Source organism: Triticum aestivum, chromosome 6B, assembly GCF_018294505.1.
Source record: "Triticum aestivum cultivar Chinese Spring chromosome 6B, IWGSC CS RefSeq v2.1, whole genome shotgun sequence".
Classification (NCBI taxonomy): domain Eukaryota; kingdom Viridiplantae; phylum Streptophyta; class Magnoliopsida; order Poales; family Poaceae; genus Triticum; species Triticum aestivum.
The window spans coordinates 149,842,895-149,863,557 of NC_057810.1; positions in this window are offsets into that span (position 1 = coordinate 149,842,895).

A 20,663-nucleotide genomic window follows, 5' to 3' on the forward strand; every position below is an offset into this window, starting at 1 on the left:
AATAGCGAGACTTCTCATCATGAGTGAACAGGGTGGCTATATCATTCAACTTCGTAAGATGTGCCACAACAGTTTCAGATTCAAGGCCATAAAAAGGATCAGATTCAACTAAAGTAATAATATCAGGATCAATAGAGAATTCATAATCCTTATCAGTAACACAGATAGGTGAAGTAGCAAAAGCAGGATCGGGTTTCATTCTAGCATTAAGAGACTATTGCTTCCATTTAGCTAATAATTTCTTAAGATCAGATCTATCATTGCAAGCAAGAATTTCCATAGCAGCTTCTTCATTCATAACAGAACCCTTAGGAACAACAGGCAATACATAATCATTGGGGGAATGTCCATCATCACTATCATCAATAGCATCTTCAATATTTTCATTCCCCCTAACTCTAGCAAGTTGTTCATCTAGGAATTCACCTAATGGCAAAGTAGTATCACACACAGAAGTAGTTTCATCATGCATAGCAGAAGTGGCATCATCAATAACATGTGACATATCAGAATTCATAGCAGTAGCAGGTTTAGGTGTCGCAAGCCTACTAATAACGGAAGGAGAATCTAGTGCAGAGCTAGATGGCAGTTCCTTACCTCCCCTTGTAGTTGAGGGCAAAATCTTGGTCTTAGCGTCTTTTTAGTTCTTCATAGTGATCAACAGATATAAATCCCAATTGACTCAGAGAATAGAGCTATGCTCCCCGGCAACGGCGCCAGAAACAAGTCTTGATAACCCACAAGTGTAGGGGATCGCAACAACTTTCGAGGGTCAAGTACAACCCAAATTTATTGATTCGACACAAGGGGAGCCAAAGAAGATTCTTGAGTATTAGCAGTTGAGTTGTCAATTCAACCACACCTGGATAACTTAGTATCTACAGCAAAGTATTTAGTAGCAAAAGTGGTATGATAATAATGGTAAAAGTAGCAATAGTAAAGATAAATGTTTTTAGGTTTTTGTAGTAGTTGTAACAGTAGCAACGAAAAAGTAAATAAGTGGAGAACAATATATGAAAAGCTCGTAGGCAATGGATCAGTGATAGATAATTATGCCGGATGCGATTCCTCATGTAATAGCTATAACCTAGGGTGATATAGAACTAGCTCCAATTCATCAATGTAATGTAGGCATGTATTCCGTAAATAGGCATACATGCTTATGGAAAAGAACTTGCATGACATCTTTTATCCTACCCTCCCGTTGCAGCGGGGTCCTAGTGGAAACTAAGGGATATTAAGGCCTCCTTTTAATAGAGAACCGGACCAAAGCATTAACACATAGTGAATACATGAACTCCTCAAACTACGGTCATCACCGAGAAGTATCCCGATTATTGTCACTTCGGGGTTGTCTGATCATAACACATAATAGGTGACTATAGACTTGCAGGATAGGATCAAGAACACACATATATTCATGAAAACATAATAGGTTCAGATCTGAAATCATGGCACTCGGGCTCTAGTGACAAGCATTAAGCATAGCAAAGTCATAGCAACATCAATCTCACAACATAGTGGATACTAGGGATCAAACCCTAACAAAACTAACTTGATTACATGGTAAATCTCATCCAACCCATCACCGTCCAGCAGGCCTACGATGGAATTACTCACGCACGGCGGTGAGCATCATGAAATTGGTGATGGAGGATGGTTGATGATGATGACGGCGACGAATCCCCCTCTCTGGAGCCCCGAACGGACTCCAGATCAGCCCTCCCGAGAGAGATTAGGGCTTGGCGGCAGCTCCGTGTCGTAAAATGCGATGAAACTTTCTCTCTGATTTTTTTCTCCCCGAGATGGAATATATGGAGTTGAAGTTGAGGTCGGAGGAGGTCCAGGGGGCCCACGAGATAGGAGGCCGCGCCCTAGGGGGGGCGCCCCCCTGTCTCGTGGACAGGCTGTGGGCCCCCTGACATTAATTCTTTCGCCAAAAATTCTTATTAATTCCAAAAAGTGCCTCCATGGATTTCCAGGACATTCCGAGAACTTTTCTTTTCTACACATAAAACAACATCATGGCAGTTCTGCTGAAAACAGTGTCAGTCCGGGTTAGTTTCATTCAAATCATGCAAGTTAGAGTCCAAAACAAGGGCAAAAGTGTTTGGAAAAGTAGATATGTTGGATATGTATCAACTCCCCCAAGCTTAAACCTTTGCTTGTCCTCAAGCAATTCAGTTGATAAGCTGAAAGTGATAAAGAAAAACTTTTACAAACTCTGTTTGCTCTTGTTGTTGTAAACATGAGAAGCCAGCATTCAAGTTTCAGCAAATATTATGAACTAACCATACTCACAATAACACTTAGCTCTCACAATCGCTCATATCAATAGCATAATCAGCTAGTGAGCCATAATAATAAAACTCGGATGACAACACTTTCTCAAAATAATTATAACATGATATAACAAAATGGTATCTCGCTAGCCCTTTCTGAGACCGCAAAACGTAAATGCAGAGCACCTTTAAAGATCAAGGGCTGACTAAAAATTGTAATTCATGGTAAAAGAGATCCAGTCAAGTCATACCCAATATAAACCAATAATAATGAATGCAAATGACAGTGTGCTCTCCAGCGGGTGCTTTTAATAAGAAGGGTGATGAGTCAACATAAAAGTAAATAGATAGGCCCTTCACAGAGGGAAGCAGGGATTTGTAAAGGTGCCAGAGCTTGATTTTAAAATAGAGATTGAATAACATTTTGAGTGGCATACTTTCACTGTCAACGCAACAACTATGAGATGGCTGTATCTTCCATACTACATGCATTATAGGCAGTTCCAAAACAAAATGGTAAAGGTTTATACTCCCCCAACCACCAACAAGCATCAATCCATGGCTTTCTCGAAACAACGAGTGCCTCCAACATACAACAGCCCTGGGGGAGTTTTGTTTAATTATTTTGATTTGCTTTGATCTTTTTGGATCATGGGACTGGGCATCCTGGTTACCGACCCTTTCTCGTGAATGAGGAGCGGAGTCCACTCCTCGTGAGAATAACCCACCTATCATGGAAGATATAGGCAGCCCTAGTTGTAACATGAGCTGCTCGAGCATACAAAACAGAATTTCATTTGAAGGTTTGGAGTTTGGCACATACAAATTTACTTGGAACGGCAGGTAGATACCGCATATAGGAAGGTATAGTGGACTCATATGGAACAACTTTGGGGTTTAAGGAGTTTGGATGCACAAGCAATATTCCCGCTTAGTACAGGTGAAGGCTAGCAAAAGACTGGGAAGCGACCAACTGAGAGAGCGACAACAGTCATAAACATGCATTAAAATTAATTCACACCGAATACAAGCATGAGTAGGATATAATCCACCATGAACATAAATATCGTGAAGGCTATGTTGATTTATTCAACTACACGCATGAACATGTGCCAAGTTGAGTCACTTAATACATTCAAAGGAGGATACCATCCCATCATACCACATCATAATCATTCTAATAGCATGTTGGCACGCAAGGTAAACCATTATAACTCATAGCTAATCAAGCATGGCACAAGTAACTATAATCTCTAAATGTCATTGCAAATATGTTTACTTCATAATAGCTGACTCAGGAACGATGAATCATCATATTTACAAAAACAAGAGAGGTCGAGTTCATACCAGCTTTTTTCATCCCAATAAGTCCATCATATATCATCATTATTGCCTTCCACTCGCATGACCGAACGATGTGTATAATAATAAGAGTGTACGTGCATTGGACTAAGCTGGAATCTGCAAGCATTCAACTCAAGAGAGAAGACAAGTAATATGGGCTCTAATTTAAATAAACAATCATGCATATAAGAGCACTAAGCATTTTCAATGCGGTCTTCTTGACACCCAAAGGAAAGAAAATAAAATAAAACTATTTACACGGGAAAGCTCCCAACAAGTAAAAGAAGAACGAGAAATCTTTTTGGGTTTTCATTTTAATTCCTACTACAGGCAAGGAAATTAAACTAACTATTTTTTTTGTTTTTCTCAAGGTTTATCAAACACGCAAGAAGAAAACTAGAAAAAGAAATTTAAACTAGCATAGATAATACAATGAAAGAGTATGAGCACCGACGACTAGTGTGTGAACATGAATGTAAAGTAGGTGAGAAATACGTACTCCCCCAAGCTTAGGCTTTTGGCCTAAGTTGGTTTAATACCAATGACCGCCTGACTGATATCCATAAGTGAAACTGGGGTAGTACTGAGATGCAGAGGCGACCACCTCCTGAGTAGCAGCGTGTTGGCGAGCTGCCTCCATTCCCCTCTCATATTCAGATGCTTCTTCCCTAGTGATAACATATCTTCCTTTTGCCTGATAATAAAAAATGTAGGGAGCAGGAAGAGTAACAGGGACGACGTTGCGTCTATCATAGATTAGTCGATAATGGATGAATTGTTCATTCCTCTCAAGAAAATGATGATCAAACATAGCTTCTTTATCCAAATAAACAGGAGGTACAATCATATCCCCCTCTCGTGGAGCTATATTACGAAAATTAGCCACACGGGTTGCATAAATTCCTCCAAAGAAATCTCCCCTTTTACTATTATTCTACAACCTACGTGCAACTATTGCCCCCAAGTTATAACTTTTATAACCTGACACAACACTCTTGATGATACAAAGATCAGGGGCACACATGTGACATACCTCGTCCTTACCGTTAATGCATCTACCAATAAAGAGAGCAAAGTAATGTATAGCAGGAAAATGAATGCTCCCTATGGTAGCTTGTGCTACGTCCCTAGATTCTCCCACAACAATACTAGCAAGAAAATCTCTAAATTCAGATTTGCGAGGATCATTGATATTACCCCACTGTGGGAGTTTGCAAGAAGTTGTGAAATCCTCTAAATCCATGGTATAGGATGTATCATAAATATCAAACATGACACTAGGAGAATTACACGCAGAAATATATTCGAACCTCCGCACAAAGGAATCGGTCAATCGATAATATTGAGGACACTTATCTTGTAAGAAGTCCTCCAGCTCGGCATTATGCACATACGCGTCAAATTCTTCCTTGAAGCCTTCTTCGACCATAAAATCATCGGATGGCCACTCACAAGCCCGTACATTTGCGTCCCTTGGCAAATTAACATCTTGTTCACGTATAGCAATTCTTGGCCCTTTCTTTGCCGAGGAACCTCCTTGGTACATTCTTCTAAGCATATTTATTTTTTTGAAAATTTCTGAAATTTTAGTAACTTCAAAATAAAAGTGAATAAAACTAAACAAGATTGATAGAAACTACTCCTACAAGTGCCTAGAGCCTATATCATGCATTGGAATTGCTTGGGACCTCAAAATTTTAACATGCAAGCTCAAGAACATGGTCACCTAAGCAGCAAAAATTTGCAATGAATAAAGCACTAGAACAAAAACTAATTGGACCAATGGAGGAGTCACATACCAAGCAACAATCTCCCAAAGTAGTTTTGTGAATGGAGCTTTGAGCTAAGAGATTGAAAATCATAGCAAAACGAGTTAGAACTCATGCTTGAGCTGGATGGGGATTTTTTGGGTAGAAGATGAAGTGTGTGGGTGCTGGCATAAGTGGAGGGGAGCCACCAGGGGCCCACGAGACAGGGGGCGCGTCCTACAGGGGGGCGCCCTCTTCTCTCGTGGCCTGGTGCTTGCCCCTCCTGCAGTGTTTTCACTGCCTAAAATCCTCAAATATTCCAGAAAAAATCATACTAAATTTGTAGGGCATTTGGAGCAGTTTTATTTTCGGACTATTTTTTAGTGCACGGATAATCCAGAAAACAGACGGATAATACTATTTTTGCTTTATTTATTCTAAATAACAGAAGGTAAAAAGAGGGTACATAAGGTTGTGCCTTCTAGTTTCATTCATCTCGTGATCATCAAAATGAACCCGCTAATAAGGTTGATCAAGTCTTGTTAACAAACTCATTCCGAATAACACGGAACCGGAGAAATTTCGAATAACACTAAGTTACCTCAACGGGGATATGAAAATCCCCAACAATAAGAATATCATACATTTTCTTGACAGTAGGAAGAGGAAATTCAAAACCTCCAAAAATGATAGTTGGAACTTTTTCAATAGAATTGATGCTATGAACTTGAGATTGTTTCCTTGGAAAGTGTACCGTATGCTCATTACCATTAACATGAAAAGTGATATTGCCTTTGTTGCAACCAATAACAGCCCCTGCAGTATTAAGAAAAGGTCTACCAAGGATAATAGACATACTATCATCCTCGGGAATATCAAGAATAACAAAGTCCGTTAAGATAGTGACATTTGCAACCACAACAGGCACATCCTCACAAATACCGACAGGTATAGCAGTTGATTTATCGGCCATTTGCAAAGATATTTCAGTAGGTGTTAACTTATTTAATTCAAGTCTACGATATAAAGAGAGAGCCATAACACTAACACCGGCTCCAAGATCACATAGAGCAGTTCTAACATAGTTTCTTTTAATGGAGCATGGTATAGTTGGAACACCCGGATCTCCAAGTTTCTTTGGTAATCCAGCCTTAAAAGTGTAATTAGCAAGCATGGTGGAAATTTCAGCTTTCGGTATCTTTCTTTTATTTCTGATGATATCCTTCATATACTTAGCATAAGGATTTACTTTAAGCATATCAATTAAGCGCATACGTAAGAAAAGATATCAAGTATTTCATTTTTCATAAGAGGGTGACCAGGCAAAGCATTAAGTAACCGGAGAAGCCTCCCCCAAGCTTGTGGGAGACTCTCTTCTTTGATTTGCACAAAATTATATATTTCCTGCAAGGCAGCTTGTTTCTTATGAGCAGGGAAATATTTAGCAGAGAAGTAATAAATCATATCTTGGGGACTACGCACACAACCAGGAGCAAGAGAATTATACCAAGTCTTAGCATCACCCTTTAATGAGAACGGAAATATCTTAAGGATGTATAAATAGCGAGACTTCTCATCATGAGTGAACAGGGTGGCTATATCATTCAACTTCGTAAGATGTGCCACAACAGTTTCAGATTCAAGGCCATAAAAAGGATCAGATTCAACTAAAGTAATAATATCAGGATCAATAGAGAATTCATAATCCTTATCAGTAACACAGATAGGTGAAGTAGCAAAAGCAGGATCGGGTTTCATTCTAGCATTAAGAGACTATTGCTTCCATTTAGCTAATAATTTCTTAAGATCAGATCTATCATTGCAAGCAAGAATTTCCATAGCAGCTTCTTCATTCATAACATAACCCTTAGGAACAACAGGCAATACATAATCATTGGGGGAATGTCCATCATCACTATCATCAATAGCATCTTCAATATTTTCATTCCCCCTAACTCTAGCAAGTTGTTCATCTAGGAATTCACCTAATGGCAAAGTAGTATCACACACAGAAGTAGTTTCATCATGCATAGCAGAAGTGGCATCATCAATAACATGTGACATATCAGAATTCATAGCAGTAGCAGGTTTAGGTGTCGCACGCCTACTAATAACGGAAGGAGAATCTAGTGCAGAGCTAGATGGCAGTTCCTTACCTCCCCTCTTAGTTGAGGGCAAAATCTTGGTCTTAACGTCTTTCAAGTTCTTCATAGTGATCAACAGATATAAATCCCAAGTGACTCAGAGAATAGAGCTATGCTCCCCGGCAACGGCGCCAGAAATAAGTCTTGATAACCCACAAGTGTAGGGGATCGCAACAGCTTTCGAGGGTGAAGTACAACCCAAAATTATTGATTCGACACAAGGGGAGCCAAAGAATATTCTTGAGTATTAGCAGTTGAGTTGTCAATTCAACCACACCTGGATAACTTAGTATGTGCAGGAAAGTATTTAGTAGCAAAAGTGGTATGATAATAATGGTAACGGTAGCAACAGTAAAGATAAATGTTTTTGGGTTTTTGTAGTAGTTGTAACAGTAGCAACGGAAAAGTAAATAAGCGGAGAACAATATATGAAAAGCTCGTAGGGAATGGATCAGTGATAGATAATTATGCCAGATGCGATTCCTCATGTAATAGCTATAACCTAGGGTGATATTGAACTAGCTCCAATTCATCAATGTAATATAGGCATGTATTCCATAAATAATCATACATGCTTATGGAAAAGAACTTGCATGACATCTTTTGTCCTACCCTCCCGTTGCAACGGGGTCCTAGTGGAAACTAAGGGATATTAAGGCCTCCTTTTAATAGAGAACCAGACCAAAGCATTAACACATAGTGAATACATGAACTCCTCAAACTACGGTCATCACCGAGAAGTATCCCGATTATTGTCACTTCGGGGTTGTCGGATCATAACACATAATAGGTGACTATATACTTGCAGGATAGGATCAAGAACACACATATATTCATGAAAACATAATAGGTTCAGATCTGAAATCATGGCACTCGGGCCCTAGTGACAAGCATTAAGCATAGCAAAGTCATAGCAACATCAATCTCACAACATAGTGGATACTAGGGATCAAACCCTAACAAAACTAACTTGATTACACGGTAAATCTCATCCAACCCATCACCGTCCAGCAAGCCTACGATGGAATTACTCACGCACGGTGGTGAGCATCATGAAATTGGTGATGGAGGATGGTTGACAATGACGACGGCGACGAATCCCCCTCTCCGGAGCCCCGAACGGACTCCAGATCAGCCCTCCGAGAGAGATTAGGGCTTGGCGGCGGCTCCGTGTCATAAAACGCGATGAAACTTTCTCTCTGATTTTTTTCTCCCCAAGACGGAATATATGGAGTTGGAGTTGAGGTCAGAGGAGGTCCAGGGGGCCTACGAGATAGGATGTCGCACCCTAGGGGGCGCGCCCCCTGTCTCGTGGACAGGCTGTGGGCCCCCTGGCATTAATTCTTTCACCAAAAATTCTTATTAATTCCAAAAAGTGCCTTCGTGGATTTCCAGGACATTCCGAGAACTTTTATTTTCTACACATAAAACAACATCATGGCAGTTCTGCTGAAAACAACGTTAGTCCGGGTTAGTTTCATTCAAATCATGCAAGTTAGAGTCCAAAACAAGGGCAAAAGTGTTTGGAAAAGTAGATACGTTGGAGACGTATCAGAGATGACATAGAGATTTGTAAAGCACACACGGATCTGAAAGACCTCTCTCACAAGCGAGATATGATCAAACCCAATGGGTGTTGGATTCATTACAATCACATAGTGATGTGAACTAGATTATTGACTCTAGTGCAAGTGGGAGACTGTTGGAAATATGCCCTAGAGGCAATAATAAAATGGTTATTATTATATTTCCTTGTTCATGATAATTGTCTATTATTCATGCTATAATTGTATTAACTGGAAACTGTAATACATGTGTGAATACATAGACCACAACATGTCCCTAGTGAGCCTCTAGTTGACTAGCTCATTGATCAATAGATGGTTATGGTTTCCTGACCATGGACATTGGATGTCATTGATAACGGGATCACATCATTAGGAGATTGATGTGATGGACAAGACCCAATCCTAAGCATAACACAAGATCGCGTAGTTTGTTTGCTAAAAGCTTTTCTAATGTCAAGTATCATTTCCTTAGACCATGAGATTGTGCAACTCCCGGATACCGTAGGAATGCTTTGGGTGTGCCAAACGTCATAACATAACTGGGTGGCTATAAAGGTGCACTATGGGTATCTCCGAAAGTGTCTGTTGGATTGGCACGAACCGAGACTGGGATTTGTCACTCCGTGTGACGGAGAGGTATCTCTGGGCCCACTCGGTAATGCATCATCATAATGAGCTCAATGTAACTAAGTAGTTAGTCACGGGATCATGCATTATGGAACGAGTAAAGTGACTTGCCGGTAACGAGATTGAACGAGGTATTGGAATACCGACGATCGAATCTCGGGCAAGTAACATACCGGTTGACAAACGGAATTGCATACGGGATTGCTTGAATCCCCGACATCGTGGTTCCTCTGATGAGATCATCGTGGAACATGTGGGAGCCAACATGGGTATCCAGATCCCGCTGTTGGTTATTGACCGGAGAGATGTCTCGGTCATGTCTGCATGCCTCCCGAACCCGCAGGGTCTACACACTTAAGATTCGATGACGCTAGGGTTACAGGGAAAGTTTGTATGTGGTTACCGAATGTTGTTCGGAGTCTCGGATGAGATCCCGGACGTCACGAGGAGTTCCAGAATGGTCTGGAGGTAAAGAATTATATATATGAAGTGAGGTTTTGGCCACCGGAAGTATTTCGGGCGTCACTGGTAATGTACCGGGACCACCGGAAGGGTTCCGGGGGTCCACCGGGAGGGGCCACTAGCCCCGGAGGCTTGCATGGGCCAAGAGTGGGAAGGAACCAGCCCCTGGGTGGGCTGGTGCGCCTCCCACCAAGGACCAAGGCGCAGCTAGGAGGGGAGAGGGGAAACCCTAGGCACAGATGGGCCTAAAGGCTCACCCTTGGGTGCACCCCCTCTCTCCCCCTCTTGCACTACAAAAGAAATACACTTCCGTGATGATACGTGTTTGTCACAGTAGGTCGCGTTTTTTGTCATGCATGTACATCCATGACAAATTTATGACAAAATCAAGATAGTCATACCTGTGTTGTCGTAGAAGTGTTCCATGACATTACCAAAATTATCATCACGGAAGTGTCCACTTCCATGACGATAAATCGCGCGTCACAGAAGTGCTTTCGTCAAGGGTGACTGACACGTGCATCCACCATAACGGAACACAGTTAAGCTATCGGCTCGGATTTTGGATCCGATAACCCGTTAACAGCCCCGACCAATGGGAAATTTCCACGTGTAAAATTCTGATTGGCCGAAGGAAACACCTGTCAGCTCATCAGTGGGCCAGATGTCGCCCGTCCATTGGAGGAGACATGCCTATGATACGTCAACACGTGGCTAGGCCCAACAGAGGCCCATATAGGTTAAAAAGGCCGGCCCAGTCAAAGGCCCATAGAACTTAATCAGGTACTAGTGGGCCAGCCCAATAACGGCCTGCTTAATAAAGGCCCATTTACGGCCCGAAGCCAGATTTGGCCCATTAATTGTCCGCCCAATATTTGGGCCCATTTACGGCCCGAAGCCAGATCTGGCCCGTTAGTTGTTCGCGCAATATTTGGGCCCATTCCCGGCCCGAAGTCAGATCTAGCCCGTTAATTGTTCGCCGAATATTTGGGCCCAACTACAGCCCAGTGACTTTCGGCATGTTAGAGGCATGATGTAGACATGGGCCCATTTCAGCCTGGTGTGACTTTCGGCCTGGGAATGGCCCGTGTTGCCCATGGGCCATATATGGTTTGACGGGACATCGGGTCCACTAACGGCCCATGCTAAAGGTGGCAACAGTTAAGCCCAACGTGACTTTGGGCCAGTTAAAGGCATGTCACGTAATTCGGCCCGTTGATACCTGTATTAAGCTTTCGGCCTCTTAAAGGCCCATGATATCAATGGGCCAACTAAGGCCCGAGATATGTTTCGGCCTGGTAACGGCCCGTGAGCTAACTGGGCCCAAAACGGCCCGGTCTACATTTCGGCCTGCTGAAGGCCCGTCGACGACTAGAGAAAATTGAGGCCCAACATGCATTTTGGCCTGCTAAAGGCCTGTGGTTTCATCTCGGCCGTAACAGGCCAGTACAATATTCAGCCTGTTAATGGCCCAACGCTACCTGGGCCAAACTAAGCGCTGGGTCAACAAAAGGCCCAACTAAATATAGGCTGGTGTAAGTTTGGGCCTGGCGCAATGTGTGAAGGCCCCAATCATTCGGGCCCAAAAAAGACGCAGGCCGGCCCAATTGTGGCCCGCTAAAAACCTGGCCTGTTAGAGTCGAATGTTTCGGCCCGGTAGACTACATCTGATTTTTTCAGATAGCGAATGATGGCAGTAACTAGTAGGAATTAAGAACAAACCTACTCTATACAATAAAGAAATTACGGCATAGTAACTAAGAATAAACCTACACTATATAATAAAGGATTTAAGGTATATTACATCCACTAGGCATCGAAGTTTGCCACTAGTGATCATAAAGCGCAACGAAGAAGCAGATTACAAAAAATGGGCACCATTGCAGCGTAACAAAATAATACTGAACCGAGACCACTTCCAAGATAGTTCAAGAAAGGTTAGCCTTGCAGGGGAACTGCTGCGCAAGCTGCTGAGCAAGGCTGTGAGACCGGCCTAGCATGTCGGTCATAGCTTCCAGGTGTAGCTGTTTAGCGATGAGGTTCTCATTGGTGTTCTCCGCAATCTTTCTTAGAGATAGGACTTCAAGTCGAAGTTGAGTTGCAGAATGCCTTTCTACTAGAACTTGGGACTGAAGAAGTCGAACTGATTTAGACAACAAATTCTGTGAGCTTGTCTAACTGTTAGTCTGAAGTAACTTGAACACTGCATCAAGACAAGACTTTGGGGTTGTCTCGCTATCTTCAAGATGTTTTGCCTTCTTTGCTGCAATATATGTTGGGTTTGTCTCACAGCCTTCAGCAGACTTGTGCATGCCATCAGGCATATCACCCTGAAACAAAGCAGAGAGATGACAGGTTTTGCACGTGTATAAACAAAGATGATAACTGTTCTGTCAATTCTATCCAATTTCAAATTAGAAAATAAAGAGTAAGTTCAAAATATCAATAGCATAATTTGGCATTGTTCATAATGCGGGGAGCTTCACCACACTACTGGATTACCATGTCAACATAACAAGCATAGATGAAGGGCAAAGAAAATCATTGTATCTATTTTGGATAATGTGCATGGCATGTTGTTCATATCATCAGCCACATCAGTAAGATAAAACAGGAGATGACAAGGTGCAAACGTGGGCTGCTTCACCACACACTGGATTATAGATCCACAAAACCAAGCATACATATAGGGAGTATTAAGTAATGTGCATGGTATGAATAAGGAATTTGGTTTTACAAGTAAAACTTAGAACTTACGGTTCTTACGAACATGCATTTTGGTAGAAACAGCAAACTAAACAGCAGTAAACGATAGGGAGTATGAGCAAATTAAACAGCAGTTGAGGATAAAGGCTTTAGAAGGACTGACTTACATTAACAGTTAACACCGGCTTTATAATGCCCTTCTCCATGTCAAGGGAAGGATAACTCAAGAATTTCAGCACAGAATCTTCTTCATAAGCATTGCCTGTACTCTACATTTTGTAGAGAGTAATTATAGATATGATAATACTGGAAGGGATAGAGGATAATGAAGATAAGATGCAGATTGATGCTACATAATCAACTACCAATCCCTGGAAGTACAAGCGTTACAGGACAAAATGTACTGACAAGAGCAATGGGCTACACTTCTGCACTGGCATTGTCTGTGTATTCTACTTGTTGGTAAGATTAAATATAGATCTGATCTTTTTTAGTAAATGGTGGGCGAGGGAGATAAGATGCAGAATGCTACAAAATGAACCAATCCCTCTTCCCATAATACAAGAGTGTTTTGAACACTGGTGTACTGTACAAAACGTTCTTATATTATGGGACGGAGGGAGTAGCTGTTAATGTAAGTACAGTGATAGACCACGTTCAGTCCTTACAAGAGGACTGCAGAGCTAAACCTCTTCAAAAGCATTGGGTTGATTCTAAATTTGTGTAAGAGTCCATACGGATCTTATAATGTCCACCAAATGGACGATTACGAGGCTAACATGTGCAGTGATGCTACATAATCAAACAGCTATGAAAGTAAGTATGGTCATACAGGGCAAGAGGTACTCACAAGAGCAATGCAGTGTGCAGTATAGTTGCGAGATTCTGTGGTCCCTTGAGAATGAATGTTCTTCTGCTAACAGTTTTCGTACAAGTGAGACATTAAGGCAAATGCAGAAATGTAGTTCAAATTGTGATGTGATATCATAGACAGTACCTTACGCTGCAGCCGAGACCAATGTGTAACAAGATTATTCCAGTCACCGTCGGATAAATGTAGCACCGGAGACTTTACAGAAATTTCGTTCAGAGGCTTGCCATCGAAGTGCGCTTGCCTCAGGTAGGAACGATACTTCATCAACGAGTGCTTGAAAAGCGCAACCAACCCTTGCTCGTCATCACAATCCAGTTTGCTCCTCGCCTATTTAAAAGAATGAAATCTTGTGTCTTCTGTCAGCAGAAACATATGCAGTAATGACCATGAATAACATTAGTACATTACTTACGCGTAAGTTGCGGAGGAAGACTGGAAATTGTTCTGTGTCTGCGGTATAATCTTTCCATGAAGGAAAGATGCGCACAAAGTTCCTGACAACAACATAAGCTTCGTCTTCTAAACTGGGAAGAAATGGAACATGGGTCCTATTTGCTGCAATTGGGGCTCTCTCTGGTTCGAAAAGGGATTTGGCAACTGGATTTGGTGTACTCTTTGCTGGAATGGGGGTTTTGCGTCGTACAGCTGGTGCTATGTCAACTGGCATAATCATACTGTTTGCTGCAGTTGGGGTCTGCTGAGTTGGGGCATCAGAAATGACCAGTGTAGTAGGGCTAGAGTCTGCTAGAGTTGGGGTATTTTGTGGGTCAGGTGATATTGCAACTACACCTAATGGGCTATTTGATTTATCAGGTGCCACTACCTTTTCCAAATACTTTGCTTGTGCTCCTCCACGATCAGCAATCGCCCTCTTCCTTTTGAACGTCTGATACACAAGAACAACATTTGAATGGATAAATATGGTATGATGACAGATGGAATATGTACTGAAAATGGATAGGCAGGGCGTATTCACATACACGATGTGTAAACTAAGCTAATGGCAGTTCAACAAAGTAGAAGCAATGCAAAGCATCAGTTGCAAGATATGTGCGAGCAATGTAACCTTGGAAAGTTAGAGCAAGTACCTTGATGGGTGAATAAGATAGGGCATCTTCCTCTGACTCCTCCACTAGGGAGCTACATTGACTTAGGTCTCCCTCTAGCTCAGAATCACTGTTAGGATCATATTCTGAGCATGAATCTGTAGGTGGAGAGCGTTTGCATTGCATTGCATCCAGACTTGATTTCAGTCCCTTAATGCCAAGTTTGACAGCCATGGCATTGTTCTGCTTTATTCTTTTCATGCGCGCAAGCTCATAATCATTATGATGCTGTTCAGAATCTGAGATTCATGAAAACATAAAAAGTAGTCAGATTATCTATGGAATGCATTGCGGATTCAACTCGGAGAGTGTCTCCCTATAAACCCCTGCATATGCAAAGTTCACCTCCCCAACCGTGCTGACCAGACCACACACAGAAATACAAACCCCTTATGTCTCTATAACAGGCAGGCACACATTTCAAAACTGAAGTAGGAACATTAGAATCATATGAAATTCGTATTTGAACAAATAAACTAAGCAATTATGAGTGGCGTAATGTTTAGCTTCAAGGGTGGAGTGTTGGTAGTGCGACACAAAGCAAGTAGGCAGATTGTATTCCATGTAAAAGATCGAAACCTATGTAAAAGCTGGAAATGACACTTTCTTTCTATACAATGCAGTGTTCGTTACCCACACATGATGGAAGAGATCACATAGAGAAATACTATTCACTCATGTCTACGGTTCCAGTATTTAGAAACAGGGTGGTCCACCCTAAAAGAATATTGACAACAAATATGACAAGGCAAGCATAGATGTAGTGAATCAATCATTTACTTGTGAGCTTATTAGGACAAGTATGCAGAATTGTAACTGCAGTAAGAGACCGTCCAAAATCTGAATGAAGAAGTTTGTCTAGCACTTATTGTTTGCAACTAATCGACGTGAATAATTGGATATTATATCGAATGAGTAAGAAAGACAAGTAAAATTGTCAACAAACCTGGCTTGCAGTAGTAATCTGGGTCAATGTCACTACGACCAACAATCCAAAATGACTAGTTTCTGTTCCGAGGGCCGGAATTTTGAAAACCCTGTGAACTTTAGAGGTACTAAAGATTACCGAAATACATCTGAACCATTAAGTGTAGGTAGCACTGAGCACACAACAAACCCTAATGACAGTCCTGCCTAATGAGTAATGAATCAATTAGAAAATGGGTGATGAGGAGTGGCTGCTGAGTGTTGAGGACGTATCTCAGGATAAATCGGGTTGGCTTGGTGGGTGCTGCACGCCTGAGCCCTGAACGGACTGGGAAGGTAGGCACGGCGGCGCGCCCGGGCAGCGGTGACGCTGTTGGGCGAGCGGCTCCTGGCCTCCTGTTAGTCCGGCGTCTCCTCCTAGAGTCATGCCGTCCGGGGACGGCAAGTCGCCGGCGAGGCAGGCGGCTGGGGGCGAGTAGAGATCGGAAGCGCGCAGCAGAACAGAGGGGAATCGGGGCCTGGGACGACCCAAAATCCCAGGGTGGGCCGGCCCACCGTGGGCACCCTGTAGAGATACACACCCGAGCGGCGAACATGCATTTTCGAAACTAATTTAGGAACATTTAGCTGACCAATTAAACAACTCTGTTTTAATAATATCAGATTCGTATTTGAACATCTAAGCTTGTTTAGCTTGATGGGTGGAGCAGTGTTATTATGACACGAAGCACGTATTCTGATCGTATAGTGATCATAAAAGGGGGAAACTCTAAGCATATTTTTTTAGCAAAAGAGGGTTTCCCCTCCGATTTCTATTAAAGAAACCACCACGGAACCAACATGATCAATTAAACCCTAAGCATGATCAATTAAACCGTATTATGGCTGTGCCATGGCAGATTTGAAGCTGCAAACCGGAGAAATGATATTTAGCATCCATTGTTTGCTTCGAACTAAGAACTAAATTCTAAGAGCTGAAAAGAAAGTAGAGTAACCAAGTTAAGATCTATTTTCTGGTTGAGATCAAAAAGTTGAGGAGATATGAAGTACCACCTCTCTTGCGGCGCCGTGTAGGCATCGGGGGTGCGATGGCTGTCGGTGGCGTTGAAGCAGATCTGCGACGGTAGACGGGTGCATCGGGGGATAAGTCCCATTGCGGTGGAAGAGAAGGTCGTGTGAGCGGCCCCGGCAAAGAGGACGACGGCGCCGATGAAGCGAGAGGACGCGATGCAAGGCTATTGGTCCGTCGCCGTGGATGAGAAACGTCCATCTCTAGCAGTGGACGACGCGGTCTTGGTAGGCGCTCCGGCATGGTGGAGGACGGTGGCGATGGATGTGGTGGAGGACGGCGGCGATGGATGGGGTGGCGGACGGAGGCTGGTGTGGGGATGGGGTGTTCTAGCGCGAACAGTGTATGAATGGGAAAATGGAGGGAAAGGTACGTGGAACCATGTTTTTGGGACGCGCCTGTCTGAAATATGGGGAAGTTACAAACTTAGCCCCCGTTTAAAATTTGGACATCCCGTCGGTTGGGGATAGGACGGTAATCTCGCATCTCGCCAATATTTGCCCAGAGCGATTTCGGGCGAGGAGAGGGTGGTTGGCGCCCATGGTTGGTGCCCACGGTGTATGAACGGGGCTGACAAGTAGGCCGGTTGTGTCACGTCTGAGTGAAGTTACAAACCTGCCCTTATTGAAAATATTTGCCTACATCGATTTCGGCCGAGTCAAGTTTGTTTTGCCGCCCACCGTGTATGAATTGGGAATGGAGGGAGAAATAGAGGTCTTTCGGATGAGCTTGAATCAAATGTTTGCCGCCCATGTTTGACTCCCACCGTGTCGGAATGGGCTCAGAGGCGGTCATGTCACGTCTAATTGAAGTTACTAACCTACCCCTATTTAGAGCAGTGGAAATCGGGCCGATGGATTGTCCGTGTAATGGGTAGACAGTAATTTCCATCTCTCAAACACTTGGCTTCGGGCAGCCGACGTGGGAGTGGACATTTTGCTGCTTCTTTCGAATTTTGGGACAATAAGCATCCACGTTTACCCTGGCAACTAAATTCGAATCCATTTTGTATTCCTATATGAATCTTTATAAATCATTCTATGTGTTTTTATATATCTTCAAAAGGACGACAAAGATGTATTCCACTGTCATATATGAATATGGTTTACAAATGCCGATACTCAAATTCAGAAACTAGAATCCAGTTTAAGGTGAATTCGAATATTTGGAACACTTCATGTCCAACTCAAATGTCACACGCAGCATAATGTGTACTCCCATTTAGATATGTACACAAGCGATGTATCAAGATTCAAATACCGAGTCAATCAACCAAGAATGTACAGAACTAACAGACATATAAACACTTATAGAGTATATGGATCAATAATATCAACTAACATACATAAGCCAGGCCGCTGTACTTTTTTTGGCTACAACAGCATCCTTTTTTAGCCAGCATCTTGGCCCTTTCCGATGCGTGCCACTTATGGTCCATCTATACTACTACTATTGCTGAATGCACATTCAGCCCGATTGGCATATTTGTAGGTCTGGCACAGCAATCCAAATGAAATGTCTCCGAGTCTTATCAATTAATACAGACTTGTGCTCAAATAAAATTACAAACCAAAAAACAAAAAAACAATTATTACATGATCTCTAAAACAAATGGTTTGATTGATTACATGAACAGACAACACAAAGGTTATTCAACTATGGAAAGAACATTTCACCTATGATTTACCAAGTAGGAATTTAATTTCCTTTTTTCCTTCAGGACCTTAACAATCTGGTCAGTCTCAGCTTGCTTCGTTTTGAAATCCACCAAATATTTAATGGTTGTCTTGAGTACTGCTTGTGATTGTGCTGTTTGCTTCCTCAACATGTCAACTTCATCTCTAAGTGCAGAAGCAGAATCTCTTTCTACCACTAGTTTAGCCTCTAGAGCATCAGCAGTTGGCAATTCATAATGCACGATTGGGCCGGTGCCACTGCTGTGGGATGATGCAACGTCCATGGGGACCTCGCTCTTTGATCTTGGGCTAACCTGTTTTGCCATTAAAGTTCCGATTGGATTCAGAAAAGTTGAAGTTAGCAAAACATCTCAACTGGGAGTTATAACAGCAAACCAGTTAAACAAACAAGGAATTAAAGAGTTTCAATTGGATGCTGAAAAGTAGTTATTAACATCATTGTAACCCGCTGTTGCAGCAGCAAAGCAGTTAAACAAACAAGTAGATATTTAAGTTAAGGCAAACAGGTAATTCTTAACAGTAAGTATCAAACACATAGATAGGCGCAGTCTACAATATGATTAACAGGCTGTGCCATTATGTAATCAGTAGCAAACTAAATTAAGCCAAGCAACGTAATTGAACAATTTTGCAATAAGTGGCTAACTAAAATTCCGAGAAGCAGGTAACTGAACTTACGCTAGTTCTTTGTACAGGCACACTGCAACTTCTTTTTCGGTTACAAGGTTGTACGAACGAGTCCATGGCAACAATTGCTTGGATACGCAGTCCCAATACTTCTTTCTTCCCACACTGCATGGGTAAGTCGAATGGTTAATCTGGTAAGATGGTGCGTCCTTGATATGTTATATGAGGACGTGTAGTCAGACTAGTTGTAGCCAAACACATCACACTGGCTTTTACTGTATATTTCATGCGATTACTTTTGGCATATTGAGATCTAAGCAATCTACAATAGGATGAAAAGACTGGCATCCTTCACATTATTGGCAAACTCAGTTCATAGAAACAAGCAATTCAACAATTCTGTGGGTAAATCAAAAGCGCCACTGGAATATTTTTCACTATCCAATCATACACGCAAAAAGGGGCAACGCCACCATAGGGGCTGGTATGGGCGGCCGCCTCAGGTGGCTCGAAAGTGTGCACCTAGTTTGAGTCATCCAGGTTAGCCCACGCTAGTTTTGTTCGTCCCAACGCACGAGCAGGCAATATAAAAAATAAAGAAAAATGTTTCAATTTCGATGGGCCAATAACATAAGTGCAAGGCAGGCCCTATAGCAGGCTCGCGGCGCAAACGAGCGCCTCCCATATCTATTGATAGCAGGAAAAATCCCAATTCATTCGCTCCAGCCTCTAGTCTGGTTCGCTCCTAACCTAGCCGCCACTGGACATACCGACACAGCACTTCCTCGCGCCCTCGTTGGAGCGCGGTCGCCGGGCTTCAAGCGAACGGAAGGACAAGAAGATGAAGATCCAACCCTGGGTGTAGCCTGTGTGGGAGGCAGCGGCGGCAGCATGGTCATGGCATCAAGCTTGCGCAAACGGATAGTCGTAGCTTGCAAGAGTAGCATGCGCAACGAGCAGGTATATCACAGCCCTGATTATATCTAATTCAACTCTTCAATTTCTGGCCAATAGTTAAACCTAACGGTGTTGTAAAACTGCCTGTATGTAGGGAATCTATGAGAAAATGAAACCAATTTCTACTTATTTTATAACTCCTCCAATCAATACTGAATCTGATGTATCTAATCAAGTTTCTGGTGCAAACATACAAGCTCATGTTGTTCTTGATCCTGAAGTGTCTAATGAACAGACTGCTAATGAAGGATTTGATGCAAACATTTTACATGCTCCTGGTGATGAACATATAGTGTCTAATGAGGGATCTAATGCAAACATTTTGTAAGCTCGTTGAAGGATTTAGTGTCTAATGATGATCTACTATGTTGAGAGAGACAGAGATTTGCAGGCATAGATGACAAGCAAATTATAGTGCATTTTCATAGCTTCAGGAAACGTCGAGGCTATCTACCAGAAAGTCCCCATATCATGACAACATAGCATAAATACTTTTCTAATCTGTTGTTTGAAACTATTGGCATA